The 22,085-nt window shown below is 41.7% G+C and overlaps 1 pseudogene; it reads right to left on the bottom strand.

The window, feature by feature from the left end:
• Window positions 1-991: 991 nt before the first annotated feature.
• LOC106603649 (vacuolar protein sorting-associated protein 11 homolog) lies at window positions 992-21,619 on the bottom strand (annotated as a pseudogene).
• Window positions 21,620-22,085: the final 466 nt, after the last annotated feature.

Raw genomic sequence — 22,085 nt, 5'->3', positions numbered from 1 at the left:
CCGCAATAGGCTGAGAGAGGCTGGACTCAGGGCTTGTAGGCCTGTTGTAAGTCAGGTCCTCACCAGACATCACCAGCAACAACGTCGCCTATGGGCACAAACCCACCATCGCTGGACCAGACAGGACTGGCAAAAAGTGCTCTTCACTGACGAGTCGCGGTTTTGTCTCACCAAGGGTGATGGTCGGATCGTCGAAGGAATGAGCGTTGCTAATGATTTTGACACCCCCCCCCCCGTTCAGGGACACATTATTCCATTTCTGCTAGGCACATGTCTGTGGAACTTGTTCAGTTTATGTCTCAGTTGTTGAATCTTGCTATGTTCATACAAATATTTAAACATGTTTAGTCTGCTGAAAATAAACGCAGTTGACAATGAGAGGACGTTTCTTTTTTTGCTGAGTTTACATTACATTCTGTTTGGCAATACTTTTGTATAATAATTTAAAGTAAAAAACTCAAAGTTTTGAATCAAGCTTTGTTTTGCGTATTAGTTCATAAACCATGTGCTTCGGAATGTATGGCACCACGGTCATTTTTGGTCCTCAAGTAACACTGCTATTTTTTTTTTTTTTCCAAAAGATTTGGGGCCAATTTTGGTAATTAAGAAAGGGCTATTGACTAAAGTAACTTAGCTAACTAGCTCGTGGCTTGACTTGTTGGCTCTGCTTGTTGACAAGTGTGCTTAATACACGTTAGCAAGAAGCATTTCCATAAAAGGTGAATAAATGGGCAAAACTAGCATAAGAGGCATGCATGCAATACCAATTGTTATCAATTATTTCGTGAAAGATAATAGGACTTTTTGCTTACCTTGTTTCTCTGCTCTTTCCATGAAAGCCAAACAGTGTACCGTCACCAAGGGATACCATGTCTCGCGATTGTTGGATCTCTTTGAAGGGGTTAGAATTGGGAAATTGTATTCAAATCTTAGCTGTACCATACATTGTATATAAAACAATAAACCGTCACACAATGATCAGACCATTGACTTGAATATCTGTGCACATTTATTAAGATAAGCGCAAACAATAATCAACAAGATCATCTCATGTGACACGTCACAGTATGTTGCTAATGCATTTGACCATAGAATTAGAATTCTAAGCATATGACAAAATGTGATAGTTAATTATTCAGGTAATGTGCAGGTCAAATATATACAACATAAATAGACTGATACAAATACATTACATAATCACTGGTTGTGTCACAGTAGTCGAAGGGATTAGACCAAGGCGCAGCGGGTTGCATGCTCATCATTATTTTATTTATAGGTGAACATGAAAAAACAATAACCAAAGAACGACAGTAAGACAGTTTTGCAGGCTACACAAAAGCAATGCAAAAAACAACTACCCACAAAGGGACAGGTGGAAAACAAGCTCCCTAAGTATGACTCTCAATCAGAAACAACGATGTACAACTGTTCCTGATTTGAGAGCCACACCAGGCCAACAAAGAAATACACAACATAGAAACCCTAGAATACAAAACAAGAACATAAACCAAAAACCCCAGAACACATAAATCCAACACCCCTCTACATACACACACATCTAATAAACCCCGAACCACTTAAATCAAATACCCTTTCTACATAGATACACCACTAAACCCAGAAACACTCTACACAAAATAACCCTCTATATAAACACATAACCAAAAACATGTACAACAAATACCCTCTGCCACGTCCTGACCAAACTACAATAAGAAATAGACCCCTTTACTGGTCAGGGCGTGACAGGTTGATTGCATACTATAGGCAAAATGTCTCACCAACCACAAATTGCAAATTTGAGGCCATCACCTTGAAGAGAAGTGAAACGCCTGGCATAGCAACAGAAACTACCAACACATCTCTTACTGGTGTTGCAACAGGAGTCTGACTCAGATTCATCTTGGCTAAATATTGTGTGGCATCCTGAACTACAGAACAAAGCACTATGGGTCAAGGTCCCCATTGAACAGAGGGTCTGCTGCTCTGCATCTGGGTATAATAGTTCATTCTTAGCTTGAGCAGAAGACAGCGTGTTTTAACAACTGCCGTATAACACAGCATCTAATGGCTTTTCACACTACTGAGCCACAAACCAAGCCAACCAACCATGCTGAAAAGGACAATCTAAAAAATAAAATATGAGAGCCAGCACAGTTTGGTTTGGGTAAGCATGATCGTGTGAGTAATAGTGTAGGGTTGCAAACCACATCCGTTGGGCCCTGTGGCCCTCACTTCTTGGTGTGGATGAGAAGTTCCCTCTGCAGGTCTGCCTCCAGGCTTCCTGCCTTGCTGCCCGGAGGGTCGGTGACCAGGGTCAGCTTGTTGAACACCCCGCGGCCAAAGTAGTCCGCCACCACGGAGAAACCGTCGTTGGAGCTGTGCAGCTGAAATGCATAGAAATAAAAAATGAGCCATGATAGAGAAGTAGTAGGCAACACATCAGTTCTGAAAGAAAGATTGAGAACTTTAGTGGTAAATTCAATTCAATATTTTTAAATATTATATTGAACCTCAGACTTGATATATTAAGTGTTGCACTATTACTAGTTCTGTTGTAGTTTTAAGTCGTACCAATATAGCAGAGAAAAGACAAGCAAAGAGGGTGTGTGTGTGTGTGTGTTGTGGTGGTTAATTTCTTTACTATCAAATGAGGAGAGACTAACTTATCACACAAGTCAGAGTTATACTTAAACTACATTTTTATTAGTGAGAGCTTTGCAATAGCGATGGCTGGTCGACGAATCACCCTCAGATGATTCGTTGAGAGCCCCGAGACAAAAATACAAAGTTATTTTATAGCCGAGATACACCCCTTTCAACCTACATAACGAACAACAGATATATAGAATGGGTCACAAGGTTAAGATTTGTATGAAAGATACCTATAATTCACAGCAGACAGTATCTGCTGTAAAAACAGTCATCTTTGTGTACAGACCAGGGTCTGGCCCTGGGGTCATCTCTCCCTGGTACCATATAGAACAGAAACATTACCTCATGCTCTGGAATGCAGTCTCTTTAGGTTTTATCACCCAAAAGACATCGTAAATCTCCTGTCAGTATTATCTCCCAGAGGCCCATCCTCAGTAGAACACACACAGAATAGTTATAAGAATACTCTATTCTGTTGCATAAAAACAACCATTTGATGCAATAAAGGTATTATAACATTACCTTGCAATTTTCCACCATAGTGTATAATCTAGCACTCTGGTACCCTGCAAACCATGTATTCTACAGAAGTCAAATGTAATGCAGTCCACTGCCCATGTTGTGAATGATTGCTGTCCATACAATGATTTGTACATTGCTAGACATGACCGCCATGTCAACCTGATAGCCAGCGAGTTGAGACAGGTAGTCTCACCAACAGCACAAATCCATAAACATTCTTGTGTAAGAGGAAGCTGGTTCGATGTTGTTGATTATGTATTTTCCTATGTGCCAAATACAAAAACATGGAGCAGGCCTTTGCCGACAAGCTTCTTAAATACCAGCCCCTCATGGCACGCTTGGACAACCTCGGGTGTAGGTGCAAGCTGGTGCCGCTGATATTTGACAGTCTCGGCCATGTACACAGGCTTGCAGTGCGTGGCCTCCAGATTACGGGCAAAGCAGTTGGCTAGGTACTGTACTGTTTCTGCTGTCGTGGACAGCCTAGCTGTTTGGAGGAGGTGCTTTCTGTACCCTTGAGTGCCCTGCATACAGAGACTTTTGAAATGTTTGGATCCTTTTTTAATGTAAATGTGATTGGTGATTTAAATAAAGTATTTTAATGTGTGTGTGTTTCACCTGTCTGGTGAAGTGGTCGTGTAGGTCTCGCTTCTGGTCCTGGGCACGCAGCATTTCCATGACCTTGCGGTTTTCTGGTGTGCAAGTGGAACACTCTACCTCGCTCTCGGCATAGCTTTCAAAGTAGTGCTGGTGGAAAGAATGACTGCACAGGAAGTGAACAGAGAGCAACTCGAGGGGGCTGTTACAAATCAAATCAAATCCAATGTATTTATATAGGCCTTCTTTCACCAGCTGATATCTCAAAGTGCTGTACAGAAACCCAGCCTAAAACCCCAAACAGCAAGCAATGCAGGTGTAGAAGCACGGTGGCTAGGAAAAACTCCCTAGAAAGGCCAAAACCTAGGAAGAAACCTAGAGAGGAACCAGGCTATGAGGGGTGGCCAGTCCTCTTCTGGCTGTGCCGGGTGGAGATTATAACAGCACATGGCCTAGATGTTCAAATGTTCATAAATGACCAGCATTGTCAAATAATAATAATCATAGTAGTTGTCGAGGGTGCAACAAGTCAGCAACACAAGAGTAAGTGTCAGTTGGCTTTTTCATAGCCGATCTTTGAGAGTATCTCTACCGCTCCTGCTGTCTCTAGAGAGTTGAAAACAGCAGGTCTGGGACAGGTAGCACGTCCGGTGAATAGGTCAGGGTTCCAGCAGGTCTGGGACAACAAGTCTGGGACAGGTAGCACGTCCGGTGAACAGGTCAGGGTTCCATAGCTGCAGGCAGAACAGTTGGAACTGGAACAGCAGCACGGCCAGGTGAACTGGGGACAGAAAGGAGTCATCAAGCCAGGTAGTCCTGAGGCATGGTCCTAGGGCTCAGGTCCTCCGAGAGAGAGAAAGAAAGAAAGAGAGAATTAGAGAGAGCATATTTAAATTCACACAGGACACCGGAAAAGACAAGAGAAATACTCCAGATGTGACAGACTGACCCTAGCCCCCCGACACATAAACTACTGCAGCATAAATACTGGAGGCTGAGACAGGAGGGGTCAGGAGACACTGTGGCCCCATCCGATGTTACACATGCTGCATTTGGTCTTCTGGAAAATCTTTGCACTTGTGAGAAAAGAGGTGGTGAGAGAAACAAAAAAATACATTGAAATCAGTACAGCTTCAATGAATGGTCTTTGGGAGGTTAAATCAAGCTTTCAAAATACAGTACTAAAAACACATTCAGAATGTAGTTAAATTTTCTTCGAAGTTCAGCCATCAAACAAATTTAGAATGCGCTTGTGTATCTTAGTGCGCAGGACTAAAACTGCCCTTAGCCTCCACTCCACATAGATGTCAAAGAACTGGATGAATGGAATATGGAGGAAACTCCAGTTGTGAACATGACCCAGTCTAGGGAATAGGGGTTGTTTTTGGACTGGACTTTGGTTATGATTTTCCTCTCCCTCACCTGCTTCTGAGCTCCTGGATCTCGGTGCGGAGGTGGGCCGTCTCCTCACGGTACTGGCGGATCTTGCGCTCGTCGTCCTCGATCTGCTGTGTCTCCCTCTGCAGCTTGTTGATGAGGTCGTCCTTGATGACCGACAGCGTGGCCGTGGAGTTGTGTGCCAGCGTCTGCACCACTGTGGACCAACACGTGCATAGATAGACACACAAGCACATACATACACGCAAAACTTAGCAACAGTGCCCAATAAAATTCTCAAACTCTGTTATAATGCTCCGATTACATATAAAGCCCTATAGATTACTTAACCCAGCAACTGGCACGTTTATCATGAATGTACGCATATGACAGAAATAAATCAGTACTCGTTTTACATATATTGATTTGAGGTTAGCCACGCAGCCAAAACAGAACAGAAACACTAGCTAGTGACACATTCAATAACAGGAAGGAAGTGGAGGCAGAAAACTGCATAGAACACTTGAGTTTATTTTAAGTTGGTGAGGTCTGATAGAATTCAGACAGTGACTACTAGGGAAATCCCTACAGAAAGCCCCAGAGTCTTCATCTACAGAGAAGGAGAAATACTGAGAAAAATGGCCACCAGCTCACCCAATAAGGGAGGCATCAGGTTGTTCTGGTCGATGTGCTGCAGGACTTGGCTGATGAAGGCCTTGCAGTTCTCCTCTTTGCGGGCAAAGTAGCCCAGCGCCTGCTCCCACAGGCACACTTCCTGGTCACCGTAGCGCTTGCAGGCCTCCACCACTTCGCCGTACTCCTCATTCTGCATGTGGTAGTGCATGATCTGCTGGTACCTAGAGAGAGAATGACATCATTAACAACATCATTCAAATGACGTCATTGATAATTATATCAGTACATACCAATGAAGTCCCCATAGTCTGCACTTGTTCACTCTCCATCATGGATTTTAAAGCATTGGATCTGGGTGTTAAATAGTAGACAATCCGGCTACACCAATCCCATGGTTTTAAATCCACGAGGTGGAGTAAACGAATGCACACCTCAGAGAGAAGCAGAAATATTGGAATTTGAAGTGTTTCTGACTGCAAAGGTTTAGAGACAGGAAGACTCACAGTACAGGACCCCTTCTTTGAAGTTGTGCATCTGGCACAGGACGAGGGCCTTGTCAAAAACGGTGTTGTCGCCCCCTGCAGGACCTTCTTCCTCTGCCAGCAAAAATAGAAAGACAGACAGACCGGACAAAAATAAAACGTTTGATACGCCAGACAAAACACAGAAATAGTTTAACATGAATTGGTGACACTACAAGTTCAGGAAATGTGTTTATTCTGAAATCTTAATTCAAAGTAATTTAGGCTGCAGGTACTTCATCTAATATTTCATTTGTAACATTTTGTACATTTTGTATATCTATACGAGTTTAGGTTGTTTGCGTGAACACATGGCGCTTTTCAGTACACGTGTGTGTGTGTTTCCATCACCTCAGGGTCTTGTTCATGTGACCAGTCCTGCAGTCGTAGCTCTAGCAGCGTGTCGTACACCCCCTGAGAGGAGAAGGGCTCCACCTCGATCATGTGCTCCAGGAAGGCCCTTAGCTCCCACGGGTTATTAGTGAACACAGGGATGAACTTCTCTGAATTGGCCTGGGAGATAAAGGTACAGGGTCGTTCCATTTAATTTCAGCAAGCCATGACACCCACCATCTCAGATTGTTTGGAAATCATTTCTGTAGTTAGAAATGGATCAGATTAGCATTCCTGCAACATTATTTTGTTGAAATATAATTATATCAAAATAATTCAGCTAATTGATTGCACCTAAATTGGCCATTTTAATTTATAGGATTCAAATAAAATGTTATTGGTCACATACATATGGTTAGCAGATGTTATTGCGAGTGTAGTGAAATGCTTGTGGTTCATATCATATTCGATAAATATAGTATCTAACATCCGATTTGGACCAAACTTTTTCCTAACAATGAGTAAGACATGAGGAATCTAAATAAATTGTCATAAGCCACCCACGGACCCCCCCACACCAGCAACGAGTATACAATATCAGTTCTTTATGTCAGACAAGTAGTATAGAGCTGCGGCTCGGAGTATTGTGTCTTCATCCTCTGTAATGTATTCTCAGTGAATTTGGTGATGGTATATTTCCCCTGTTCAGAGAAATTAATCATTGAAGTTGTTAGGTTTATGTCCCATCCTGCTATCACCAGGTTCTGACCACTACAATGAGTAGTGTTATTACTATTACCATGAAATATGTATTTTACCATAACTTGATCATTATAACCATTAGAAATAGTCCCATCCTTATCAATATAAGCTGTATTACTTGTCTTAGACTAAATTGATAAAGCCATTTTAATTAGGGAAAGGATCTCAAATCCAAAGAGCTAGACTAATCGGCTGCCTGGGGGATGTAGCTGTTAACCACTAACCACTGACCTTGTTGGCTGCCACCGGGCCTCTGTCCAGCCTATCTCTGTCCGTGGTGTCCCAGCTGGGCTGGTAGTCGGTACACAGGCCCTTGAGGAGCAGCGTGGTGCCGTCGGGGATGTGGTGCATCAGGGTCTTGCCGTAGCGCTTCATGTTGCTCTATGCCTGCTCGAAGGGAAGTCGCCCCATGTAGCGCAAGGCCTCATCGTAGTTCTGTATGGAACATAGAGGAGGAAGACAAAGGGGTTTGAATTTCGGTAAATGGTCGTTCAAATCAGATTGACTTTACCCAAGGGTAGGGGAAGAGCCTCTTTGTCCAATTATAATCATAAATTCTCATTTGAAAATGGGTTTGTGATCCAACAATGGGAGTAGAGGAGCTGCCTAAAATATGTACTGAATGTGGACAGAAGGCAGCACCAAAAGCCTGTGCCGTTGTCTTCCATCATATGTCCATTGAAAACGCAACTTGCAGGTGCCTTGTTGGAAGAGCGGGGTAACATCTCACAGCAAGAACTGGCAAATCTGGTACAGTCCATGAGGAGGAGATGCACTGCAGTACTTAATGCAGCTGGTGGCCACACCAGATACTGACTGTTACTTTTGATTTTGACCCCCCCCCCCCTTTGTTCAGGGACACATTATTCCATTTCTGTTAGTCACATGTCTGTGGAACTTGTTCAGTTTATGTGTCAGTTGTTGAATCTTGTTATGTTCATACAAATATTTACACATGTTAAGTTTGCTGAAAATAAAGGCAGTTGACAGTGAGAGGACGTTTCTTTTTTTGCTGAGTTTATATTCACTTTGTAGTGTGTCTATGGTACGCAGACAAAGTGACCAGTAGTTAATGTTAATTGAAACCACTTGGATTTTGTTTTATTGGTGTTGTGCCAAAGTACTTACAGCTACCGACCCTTGTCTTATCCAATCAAGTCCTGTTGACATGATCAGCAAGCCGCATTCACTAATTCTTAAGCATTTCTGTCATTTGGAATCTTGTTGGGGATATGTGAGAGGAAGTCAGTGTTTCCCCTACCTTTGTTTAGGCAAGGTGGGCTCTCCCAACTTGGGCTTCAATTGAACATGTTGGTATCAGAGAAAAACAATGGATAGGGAACCCTAGAGGTGTTTAATTAAGAGAGAGAATGTGTTTTGTGTTCCAACAATGGGAGTAGAGGAGCTGCCAAAAATATGTACTGAATGTGGACAGAAGGCAGCACCAAAAGCCTGTGCCGTTGTCTTCCATCATATGTCCGTTGAAAACGCAACTTCTCTGCCCTCAGCACGATCGGGAAGCTCGAGCCCTCTTACGTGATACGTAAGTTTCTGGATGCTCAGCGGATCCACAACCTGACGGCCTACCTGCAGGCTCTGCACCGGAAGTCTCTGGCCAATGCCGACCACACCACCCTGCTTCTCAACTGCTACATCAAGCTCAAAGACAGCTCTAAGCTTGAAGAGTTCATCAAGGTTAGCATTTAAACAATTAACCAAGGGTTGGTCTCCAACTCCGGTCCAAGGGAGTTAGCTGTGTGTGAAGGTTTTCGTTCCGGGCCTGCAACACGAATCCGACCATCACCCCTGGTGAGACAAAACCGCAATTCGTCAGTGAAGAGAACTTTTTGCCAGTCCTGTCTGGTCCAGTGACGGTGGGTTTGTTCCCATAGGCGACGTTGTTGCCGGTGATGTCTGGTGAGGACCTGCCTTACAACAGGCCTACAAGCCCTCAGTCCTGCCTCTCTCAGCCTATTGCGGACAGTCTGAGCACTGATGGAGGGATTGTGCGTTCCTGGTGTAACTCGGGCAGTTGTTGTTGCCATCCTGTACCTGTCCCGCAGGTGTGATGTTAGGATGTACCGATCCTGTGCAGGTGTTGTTACACGTGGTCTGCCACTGCAAGGACGATCAGCTGTCCATCCTGTCTCCCTGTAGCGCTGTCTTAGGCATCTCACAGTACGGACATTGCAATTTATTGCCCTAGCCACATTTGCAGTCCTCATGCCTCCTTACAGCATGCCTAAGGCATGTTCTTGCAGATGAGCAGGGACCCTGGGCATCTTTCTTTTGGTGTTTTTTAGAGTCAGTAGAAAGGCCTCTTTAGAGTCCTAAGTTTTCATAACTGTGACCTTAATTGCCTACCGTCTGTAAGCTGTTAGTGTCTTAACGACCGTTCCACAGGTGCATGTTCATTAATTGTTTATGGTTCATTGAACAAGCATGGGAAACAGTGTTTAAACCCTTTACAATGAAGATCTGTGAAATTATTTGGATTTTTAGTAATTATCTTTGAAAGACAGTTTCTTTTTTTGCTGAGTTTATATACATTATACATTTCCTTATTGATGTTATGCAATCCCAACTCTATGGGATTACTTTTCAGTAAAATCCCATGTTTAATATTAACTATATCAGCATCTATGACATGAGCTTGAAGCGACTTAAATCCTGCAAATAAATCATATTTATCATCATTAACTATGTATTATGAAGTTGAAGTTAGATACATCGACCCCTGGGTGAGCATTACCGGATGTACGGTTGGATGGCGCCGTCGTGGTCCCCCTTCACGTAGAGGTGGTCACCGTACTGCCTGAAGATCTCAGACAGCCCGTCCCTCTCTAAGTGCTGACTCTTAGCCAAGTTTATGGCAATCACAAACAGATTCTTCTTGAATAGCATCTAAAGACAGATTTGAAGAGTTAAGTGCCTTACTAAATGGCACAACAGCAGTAAACGATAACTGGGATCTAAAACCTGTTGCCCTCCAGTTTCCAGTTCAATCCGATACAGAGTTTAACATAATACGTTTGAGGGGAAAAGAAGGCATGACGTCAGTCAGTGCACTTTGGCCTCACCTCTAGCTTGGTCTGAGTGTCTTTCTCCTGCAGAACAAACATCTTTCCGTCCCGAGTCAGGATGTAGAAGGAGACCCATTCGGCCAGAACTTCAATGATGTTGTCAAAGGAAGCGTTGTAGGCAATGAACTTGTTGTCCAGGTCGTAGATAGTCAAGGTTTGCTTCTCCGATGGAGACATCTCTCTGCTCCCAAATTCAGACCTGAGTACAGAACTTGCATTCAATACATTGTCATAGGAGTTAATATAGTTATATCACCTGCAAATATGCATGGGTGGTTTGGTTGAAAATACAACCTTCTGTGTTTGTCCACTTCCATATAAATTGATTTAGAATAAAATGAATTGTTGTGTTTCATTGTTGCAATAAATAAAGACTGACCCTGGTCTTGAACCTTAGGGGACCCGCTCAATAGAAATGGTTGCTGTGCCAGCATCTGAGGGAGACTTGGTGTTCATGGTGAGCAGCAGGAGGTATCCCCGGTGCCAGTAAGCTTGTGCCCGTCGAATGCGAAACAGGGCCCCCGTTCGTCGGGCTGGTAAAGGTACACACACTCGTCCCCCGCGACGATGAACTGGGAGTCCTGGTAGGGGTCTGTGAGCACGGAGCAACGCAGCGCACAGCCGTGAGTGTCCAGCTCCAGTTTAGGGTACTCTTTCACCGTCAAAGTGTAGCACTAACCATGGGGGGAAAACAACACCAAATGAAACAGAAGTAAGTTAGTGCTTATGCTCCAAAGGAATAGTAGTATGGTGGCAGGCTTGGGATCAATGCCATTTCCAATCTATCAATTCAAATCCTCATTAAAAATATGTGGCACCTTTATTGTAATTTACATTAATATCCTGAATTGAAATTGATCTCAAAAGCGATTGTAAGGACTTCACATAGAGTGGCATTGGAAGACTCTAATTACTTACATGGACTTTTTCCAGAGTGGCAACAAATAGGTGAGTGACCTTGCCCTGCTGACGGAAAGCGAGGCCCGTGATTGGACAGGTGCCCTCATGGAGTGTCAGGGTTTTACTGTGCCTGTCCCGAGTGATGTCACCCTTTGTTAACACCACACTGCCATCTGTGAAGCCTGCAAGGACATGGGGATTATAGATTTATGACAGGGAGCAAAAACAAAATGTCAAACCCAAATCTAAACTATAGCCGACTGATAGGTAGCGCTGAAGAAATTCCGCTTACCAATGGCCATAAAGTTGAGGTTCTCGTGTACAGTGAGGCAGGACACCTCTGTTGGCTTGTTCCCAGGAATAGCTGGGAATATTCTGGTACACAGAGGATTCCCGCTGTCTCGCTTGTCCAGATTCCATACCTTCACCTGGGAAACAGCTAGGTTTTTAATAACAGTTCACAAATAACCAAGAAAACTAACACACTCTTTTTTTGATAGTCTGTATTAAATACATCCTACAAATGTTCTTACCAGGGGGTTAATTCCTTGCTCGTCCTGCCCAACCGAGACCAAAATGCTGTGCTGCTTGAGCTGGTACAGGTGGGTCACTCACAGCTTGTAAGCCTGAAAGGAGGACAACTGTAGTGAGCGTGTCAAAAACCATATCTGACCATCCATATGTAATTTATTCTGGGTCAAGGAAGCATCAATATAGATCAGGAGAGACAAATGGCCATTTGCATGGCGTTAGGGATAGAGGAGACAATTACAAAGGCAATACCCTGTTTGAATACTCTCAAAATGTATATCATTAGCCATAGGACTAAGAAGAGTAATGTACAAGCAATGTAAATACGTACTCTTCTTAGTCGTACGGCTAGCACATAATATATTGTGACATGACTGGACTGGTGTAAGCAAGCCTTCCACGGCATTACTGTACATCAAATAAAATGTTATTTGTCACATGATTTGTAAACAACAGGTGTAGACCAACAGTGAAATGCTTACTTACAGGCCCTTCCCAACAATGCAGAGAAAAAATATATATAAATAATTGAAAAATAATAACACAAGGAATAAATACACAATGAGTAATGATAAATTGGCTATATACGCGGGGGCCGAGTTAATTGGGGTAGCTATGTACATACAGTTGAAGTTGGAAGTTTACATACACTTAGGTTGGAGTCATGAAAACTAGTTTTTCAACCACTCCACACATTTCTTGTTAACAAACTATAGTTTTGGCAAGTTGGTTAGGACATCTACTTTGCGCATGACACAAGTAATTTTAACAACAATTGTTTACAGATTATTTCACTTATAATTCACTGTATCACAAATCCAGTGGGTCAGAGGTTTACATACATTAAATTGAATGTGCCTTGAAACAGCTTGGAAAATTCCAGAAAATTAATTAATGGCTTTAGAAGCTTCTGATACGCTAATTGACATAATTTGAGTCAATTGGAGGTGTACCTGTGGATGTATTTCAAGGCCTAACTTCAAACTCAGTGCCTCTTTGATTGACATCATGGAAAAATCTAAAGAAATCAGCCAAGACCTCAGAAAAAAATTGTAGACCTCCACAAGTCTGGTTCATCCTTGGGAGCAATTTCCAAATGCCTGAAGGTAGAACGTTCATCTGTACAAAGAATAGAACGCAAGTATAAACACCATGGGACCACGCAGCCGTCATACCACTCAGAAAGGAGATGCGTTCTGTCTCCTAGAGATGAACGTACTTTAGTTTGAAAAGTGCAAATCAATCCCAGAACAACAGCAAAGGACCTTGTGAAGATGCTGGAGGAAACAGGTACAAAAGTATCTATATCCACCGTAAAACGAGTCCTATACCGACATAACTTGAAAGGCCGCTCAGCAAGGAAGAAGCCACTGCTCCAAATCCAAAATAAAAAAGCCAGACTACGGTTTGCAACTGCACATGGGGACAAAGATCGTACTTTTTGGAGAAATGTCCTCTGGTCTGATGAAACAAAAATAGAACTGTTTGGCCATAATGACCATAGTTATGCTTGGAGGAAAAAGGGGGAGGCTTGCAAGCAGAAGAACCGCGTCCCAACCATGAAGCACGGGGGTGGCAGCATCATGTTGTGGGGGTGCTTTGCTGCAGGAGAGACTGGTGCAATTCACAAAATAGATGTCATCATGAGGTAGGAAATTGATGTGGATATATTGAAGCATCATCTCAAGACATCAGTCAGGAAGTTAAAGCTTGGTCGCAAATGGGTCTCCAAATGGACAATGACCCCGAGCATACTTCCAAAGTTGTGGCAAAATGGCTTAAGGACAACAAAGTCAAGGTATTGGAGTGGCCATCACAAAGCCCTGACCTCAATCCCATAGACAATTTGTGGGCAGAACTGAACAAATGTGTGCTAGCAAGGAGGCCTACAAACCTGACTCTGTTACACCAGCTCTGCCAGAAGGAATGGGACAAAATTCACCCAACTTATTGTGGGAAGCTTGTGGAAGGCTACCCGAAACGTTTGACCCAAGTTAAACAATTTAAAGGCAATGCTACCAAATACTAATTGAGTGTATGTAAACTTCTGACCTACTGGGAATGTGATGAAAGAAATAAAAGCTGAAATAAATCAATCTCTCTACTACTATTCTGACATTTCACATTTTTTAAATAAAGTAGCGATCCTAACTGACCTAAGACAGGGAATTTTTACCAGGATTAAATGTTAGGAATTGTGAAAACTGAGTTTAAATGTATTTGGATAAGGTGTATGTAAACTTCCGACTTCAACTGTATACAGTGCCTTCAGAAAGTATTCATACCCCTTGACTTATTCCACATTTTGTTGTTACAGCCTGAATTCAAAGTTGACTAAATATGTGTTTTTTCTCACCGATTTACACACAATACCCCATAATGACAAAGTGAAAATATGTTTTGAGAAATGTTTGCAAATGTATTGATAATGAAATACAGAAATATTCAATTTACATAAGTATTGACACTCCTGAGTCAATACATATTAGAATCACCTTTGGCAGCAATTACAGCTGTGCGTCTTTCTGGGTAAGTCTCTAAGAGCTTTGCACATCTGGATTGTACAATATTTGTCCATTATTCTTTTCAAACGTCTTCAAGCTTTGTCAAATTGGTTGTTAGTCATTGCTAGACAACCATTTTAAAGTCTTGCCATAGATTTTCAAGCAGATTTTGTCAAAACTGTAACTCGGCCCCTCAGGAACATTCACTGTCTTTTTGGAAAGCAACTCCAGTGTAGATTTGCCCTTGTGTTCTAAGTTATTGTCCTGCTGAAAGGTGAATTCATCACAGCTATTAAATTGTAACTGTTTTAAAGTCACCATTGGCTTCATGGTGAAATCCCTGAGTGGTTTTCTTCCTCTCCGGCAACTGAGTCAGGAAGGAAACTTGGATCTTTGTAGAGACTGGTTGTATTGATACACCATCCAAAGTGTAGTTAATAACTTCACCATGCTCAAACAGATATTGTTTTGTTTTACCCATCTACCAATAGGTGCCCTTCTTTGCGAGGCATTGGAAAACCTCCCTGGTCTCTGTGGTTGAATCTGTGTTTGAAATTCACTGCTTAACTGAGGGACCTTACAGATAATTGTATCTATTATTGCACAAAGAGTGAGTCCATGCAACTTATTATGTGACTTGCAAAGCAAATGTTTACTCCTGAACTTATTTTGGCTTGCCATAACAAAGGGTTGAGTACTTATTGACATTCCAGATTTTTATTTTTTATTAATTTGTAACATTTTCTAAAAACATAATTCCACTTTGACATTATGGGGTATTGTGTTTAAGCCAGTAAAAAACATTATATATAATTTTTGTATATTTTTTTTATCTGACGTTTAGTGCCAAAAGGAGCCCTCATTCAATATTCTCCAATGGGATAATCGGTTTTCCTATAGTCCCACCGATTAAGTGCTGTCAATCAATGGTATATTTCTATTAAACTGGCCCGGGTTGAACTGTCCCGTCATGTAACTGGGCGAAGTTGGTGAGGGAGGAGCGCCCTGCTCAAATTGAACAGCCATCTGCGCCGCTTGGTTATGTTGTCAACAAGGCAGCATGAGCCAGCATTCATAAAATATATGTTCAAATTTTCAAACTAGTTTCCATTGGGAAGGCATATTATCAAAAGCAATCACTTTCCCCATGTGAAAACACGGAATCCTACTCATAGTCCACGTGCTAACTTATGTCACTTTTGAGCCGACGAATGCAATCAACTTTAAGCCGTTGCAACACACGCCTAAACGGGTGGCCGGGCAAGATTAATCGAATCCCCTCTATAACACCCAACGTACCGGTTACAGCCAATCAGAGTTGTTTAAAGGGGTACAGGGTATGTCTACCCGCCTATCAGCTCTTTCAAGGAAGATGCGATCACTACACTGCCTGATACCAGTGATGCCAATTTTGTTGCTAGATTTGGCAACTTTTCAGACTACCCTGGCAACTTTTTTCAAACAGCACCTAGCAAAATGTTTTGCTACTTTTAAAAATGTATTTTGAACTTTTAGCAACTTTTGAAAAGTGACTCAAACGCTATAATGCACGCATTTTCTCTCTAAATGACACAAAAACTATTTTCTCTGTCACACACTCAGTCACAAAACACGTGCCTGGTTGCAAAATTGCATTGAGTGACGTCAGCAGCAGGCCAGCAGCAATTTCAGCAAATTGCAAATCATTGTTGGCTGACTTCAGCAGCAGTAGTACGGGTTCGACGAGCCAAACCCAATGAATATAGTTGGTCACGAATGTTTGATCTTGAACAGAACTTACATCAATCAACATGTCTCAATCAAAATTGTACAGAAAAGAGTGGGCGTCTGTACCTGAACAAAAGTCAAATCATATTTTTTGCAGAGATGTTTAGTCAATTTGAGTAACGTTATTGTGTATTCCACGTAATGACGCAGTTTAACGTTAACACGCAATGACATCACAACGTCATTTAGCGACTTCTAGCAACAAATCACCCTGCTCTAGCAACTTACCCTGAAAATTAGTTGGCAACACTGTCTGCCAGTGTGCTTTGCGCTTAACTCAGCGGTGAGTTAACACCATGGAGTTATGGATTTCATAAACTTTATCCGATCATCATCTAGCCTGCAACATCGCTTTTTTCGTAGTCTGCTGAGCATCATGACCAAGCCTACTTTTACATTAGGACGTTCAATGGCTAAGCAAAGGTAATACACCTCTCAAGAGAGCAGGCCCTGTGAGGTTAGGGAGGAGATAGTTGCTTTTCTCTGCAATTGCCGCGACAAGAAAGACAAAACATATCTAGCGAAAAAGCTTGATGTGGAGTTAAGATGTTTCAGATGTTTCTTCTTTAGTAACGTCTTCAATCAATTGAATGGACTTTAAATGTGGGACTTACATGGGAGGCAAGGTGCGAATTATGGGGGGAGCCAGGGGGGCTCAGGTCCCCTGAATGAGACGTTAGCTCCCCTAAATGCAAGAACATTCCAACTTGAGGGGGTGAGCTTTAAATAATGCTAATTTAGTAATTCTCCTATTTGTCTAAAATGGAGTGGTAAATATGTTTTACAGTGATAAATATGAAATTAAAAGATTCCTAATGAAACAAACACACCCACATCTATGTCATGGTTTAAACCACAGGTGTCAAACTTATTCCACAGAGGGCCGAGTGGCTGCGTGCATTCGCTACTCCTTTGTACTTGATGAATTAAGGTCACTAATAAGTAAGGAACTCCACACACCTGGTTGTCTAGGGCTTGATTGAAAGGAAAAATCAAAAACCTGCAGACACTAGGCCCTCCATGGAATGAGTTTGACATCCCTTGTTAAACCATTTATTTCTGTGACGGCACTGTCCACTCAGTAGTGCTGAATTTAGGCCTCATATAGATGTTCATTTGTACTTCCTCATTTTCTCCATTTGTTTGCCATGCGTCCTTGATAAAAATAGCATATGCCTTTATTCCAATGCATTACACTTATCCTTTGGGTATTTTATTAGGATCCCATTAGCTGTTGCAAAAGCAGCAGCTACTCTTCATGGGGTCCACACAAAACATAAAATAATACAGAATATTATAAGACAAGAACAACTCAAGGACAGACATTTTGCTTTTGTCAGTCAGCTGTTTAGGGCGCTCATTGCTTTGTTTTTCAGTTGCACGCGGGTACTGGTGTTCTCTGTGCCCAGAAGTAGTCAACCATTTATTGTGCTTTATTATTAATGACAGTAGGCCTATAAGGTGACTATTTCAGTTAGAAGAGCTTAACATTCGGTTAGAAGCTTTCAATTTTATAATGGCATAGGCCTACATTATTTTGGATTTGTGTACCCAAGAGAACTGTTTTCACAGTGAAACATCATGAACTGTTACATAGGCATAGTTACACTTACAGTGCATCTTCAGAGATCTCCAAGATCCAGGATTCGTACAGGGTTTAAGTTCAATGTTCTACTTCAATTGTTAAATGCTTAACAATGATAAATACATTAATTAAATTTATGACAGTGTTAGGGTAAGGAAAGAAAGGTAGTGTTTTATGTCACAGGATCTGTGAAGGCTCCAAGCATTAACTCATGAATTATGGACAACTCATGAACTAGGGTGTAAAACATGTTTTGATTCAACTTATGTATTACAGTGAATGTAGGCTACATGTTCTGCGTGTGTTCATGTGGGTAAAATTGCCTCGGCTGAGAGGGTTGACTACCGGCAGTGGTGTAGGCCTAGTGGAAGGTAAATGCCTTTTACCCATCTTTTTCAGAAAAATGCATTGAAGGTCTTTTTTCAGAGTTTACCTTCCTATTTTTTAATCAAATCAATCACATTTATTTTTATATAGCCCTTCGTACATCAGCTGATATCTCAAAGTGCTGTACAGAAACCCAGCCTAAAACCCCAAACAGCAAGCAAAGCATGTGAAAGAAGCACGGTGACTAGGAAAAACTCCCTAGGAAAAACTCCCTAGAAAGGCCAAAAACCTAGGAAGAAACCTAGAGAGGAACCAGGCTATGAGGGGTGGCCAGTCCTCTTCTGGCTGTGCAGGGTGGATATTATAACAGAACATGGTCAAGATACCATTACATGACTGGCTACCACTAGGCCTATTTGAAGTTCATGGTAATACACACTGTGGCCTAGTCTAGTATGTTGACCATGGGTGTTAGGGTGACCATCCCATTTTCCCAGGACACTTTCAGCCCCATTTCAGTGTCCCGACTTTTCAGGCTGAATGTCATTAGGCACATGGTTTGGTGTTTTGTAACAGAAGTCCATTTCCATTCATCAACTGGCACGAATATACATGCAGTTTGGATGCTGGGCTTATTTTGGAGTGGAAGAACATGCACAGCCTACTTTTTGAAGTAATTTGTTTGACAACCAGGTTAAAATATTATGTCTGGTTGTCTTCATGCCACATTAAAAGCTAATAAATTTTTACAGTTTAAATGACATCTTTATTATTAGTCTCATAAAACGCAAGAGACCACGCCGAATGTCATAGTGCAATTTGCACTCCGAGGGGAGGGATAAAACGATTATTGACGTGATTTAAAAACGTATTTTCAAAATAAGTGTTATTTTCTCCTCTGATTTGAGCCCAAACAAAACAGTCCATTTCCCTACACTGCACAACTATATTCAGTCATCATCAGTACAGATCTCTCCCGTGATGCCTGAGTTTTTAGATAAACTGAAAGTTAACATCGCAACGAGATTAAGTCCCCACAGAGGTGGTGCAGTTTGTTATAGTGACCCGTAAGAGAGAGACTTCTCCACAATATAGTCAACTGAGATACGCCTTGCATAAAAGGTTTCTATGTGTAAAAAAAACAACAGAACAAGACAGAGAAAATAATGAAATGATAAAGAAATAGAAAATGGAGCCGAATGTGATGCTGGTCAACTGAGATATGCCATGCATAAAAGGTTTCCTATGTGTAAATAAAAACTAAATTGTCAAGCTATGTATGTAAAACACAGGAAAGTAGAAATGCCTTAATGTGATGCAAGTCAACTGTGTTAAAAGTACAAATGTGTTACATTATTTAAACAATTTGATGCACTGAATTAGGCTAATCTTAAGCACTTAAAATGAATTTTAACATTTCATTTTAATAAGTGCTTTATAAAATTATAATTGTTTTTACATTGTTTTTATACCGGTCCTAGGAAGAGTAATCCCATGTAGAAAATGTCTGGCCGGCCTGCCGAGTGGCACAGTGGTCTGTGCCACTAGAGATCCTGGTTCGAGACCAGGCTCTGTCACAGCCGGCCGCGACCGGGAGACCCATGGGGCGGTGCACAATTGGCCCAGCATCGTCTGGGTTAGAGGAGGGTTTGGCCGGCAGGGATGTTCTTGGATGCGGTCCAAATACTTAAAAGACATCCCCTCAGCCCTCAAATTAAGTGGACACTTCTGATGACGTATCATGACGTCTGACGAGTATACACTTTCAGGGCAAGGGAGGACCACCCTTGGCCGGAAATTCATCACTCGTTCATCCTGTGATGATTGTGTTTTCAGCCACCAGCAGCATATGGGTGCATTATATGTGCTACAGTCAATTATGAGTGCATGTGTACTTATATTAAATATATAATTATTAATATACACCTACTGTATGATAACTAGCAAATGAATTAGCTAACTGACGTTAGCCTGCTTAGCTGGAACCTCTGATGAAGGAAAATGTTTTCAAATCTACAATTTCCAAAAGATAAGCAAACAAAAACATATTTACTTTTTACGAGATGTGTTTGTGCAGTCATGTGCATTAGTAACACAATTTCTAACTTATTTGCATTTGTTTTTACTTACACTTGTATGTTGACTTCTCCATTGATGTTGTTTTTAAGTTTTCACAGACTTTTCTTAGCGGATGTACAATCATCGCAAATGTAATTATGGGGAGTTTCAGGCCCCGGAGTGAACATAATTGTACACTCACAAATTTAACTAAAAACGAGGGCTGAGGGGGCTTACGTTGCAAACTTCCCTTGCTTGGCTAATCATTTGGACCACCCTCCAAGATGGCGATGGGGATTCCCACAAGGGCATAAGGCGAGGGTAAGTGAGGGTGTGTCTTTTATGAGTTTGAACAGCAGCCTTTGTCCCATCGTGCACTAGCAACTCCTGTGGTGGGCCGGGTGCAATGCACGCTGACATGGTCGCCAGGTGTACGGTGTTTCCTCCGACACATTGGTGTGGCTGGCTTCCGGGTTAAGTGGGCATTGTGTCAAGAAGCAGTGCGGCTTGGCTGGGTTGTGTTTCGGAGGACGCACGGCTCTCGACCTTCACCTCTCCCGAGTTTGTACGGGAGTTGCAGCGATGGGACAAGACTGTAACTACCAATTGGATCCCACAAAATTGGGGATAAAGGGGTAAAAAAAAAATGTAAACATATATATTTTTTATTATAACAAAGCACTCACCAAAGAAAAGTTCTATATATATATATTTATAATATAATATTTAAATAATGTCTGCCCCTGTAAATAACCTTTTTCAAATCTGGCCCATTAAGAATATTGTTGAACAGCCCTAACATATGTGATGAGTCAAAAGAATTTGTGCAAAAAGGGTCAAAGCAGACAGTCCAGGTAGCTATTGTAAACTATTTAATTAACTATTTAGCAGTCTTATGGCTTGGGAGTAGAAGATTCAGGGTCCTGTTGGTTCTAGACTTGGTGCATCAGTACTTTTCAAGGAGCTATTTGAACAGGGCCATTGATTCAGTTGATTGTGCCTTTGAAGGCCAGTCTAGTATTTTTTATTCACTCCCTTCAAGCTAATTTCTCGGACTGGCACCAAGGCTAACTTCTTACCTAGTTAACTAAAAAAGGATCATGTCCTGGCTGTTTCCTAACGTCAGCTAGCATACTAGCTAACTCAAATGTTACTATTTAACTAGCTAAATCATTATTCATAATTTCCTTACTTGGAACTAGCTAGGTAGCATTATTAGCTCACTTGCTTAGACAGACTGCTTGCAGGGAGGGGTGTCTGTGCATCAAGTCAGCGAGCAATACCTAACTAGGCTGTTCAAATCATGGAAACCACTGAAAGGATATCTCCAAGAATGATATGGCCCCGGTCCGAGTCACAAGCCGATAAGCCGACGGGGAGGACTACGTTTTTGCCATTATCTCCAGCGTCCTTCACGGTCTCTTTATCAAAAAATACAAAACGTCTCCACTGTAAGTAAGAATGCAGTCATTCTCTTCGCACTGTATCCTCATAGTGAATAAATCATGTGATACCCACCCACAAGTCATGTGAGAGAGAGGAATGAGAGCGTTAAATGTAAATTATTTAAAAAAATAAATTTCAATGAACACACGATATAATATGAATATCAATGTAGGTGGCAGGCTGTAAGTGTGAAGGTCAGAAAATAAAGTTGTTCAATGTTCGTTATGTTAGTTTTGACATACCACCCATTAAATCGTTTTTTATTTACTTGCATAAAATAAAGATAAGAACTCATTAAAAAGAAAAATATGTACCAATAAGTAATGGATAGTCCGATCAATCAGGAATCAATTAAATGGACTACAACAGTGTTTTGACTACAACTACTAGTAGTCGCTGATAAAGTAGGTCACCTTAAGAAAATGTCGTTATATAATTTCCCCCCCCATTAATTGAACGTGGACCAATCACATATCGACAA

This window comes from Salmo salar, chromosome ssa04 (genome assembly GCF_905237065.1).
Source record: "Salmo salar chromosome ssa04, Ssal_v3.1, whole genome shotgun sequence".
In the NCBI taxonomy this organism is placed as follows: Eukaryota; Metazoa; Chordata; class Actinopteri; order Salmoniformes; family Salmonidae; genus Salmo; species Salmo salar.
This window is presented reverse-complemented; position numbering and strand designations above follow the sequence as displayed.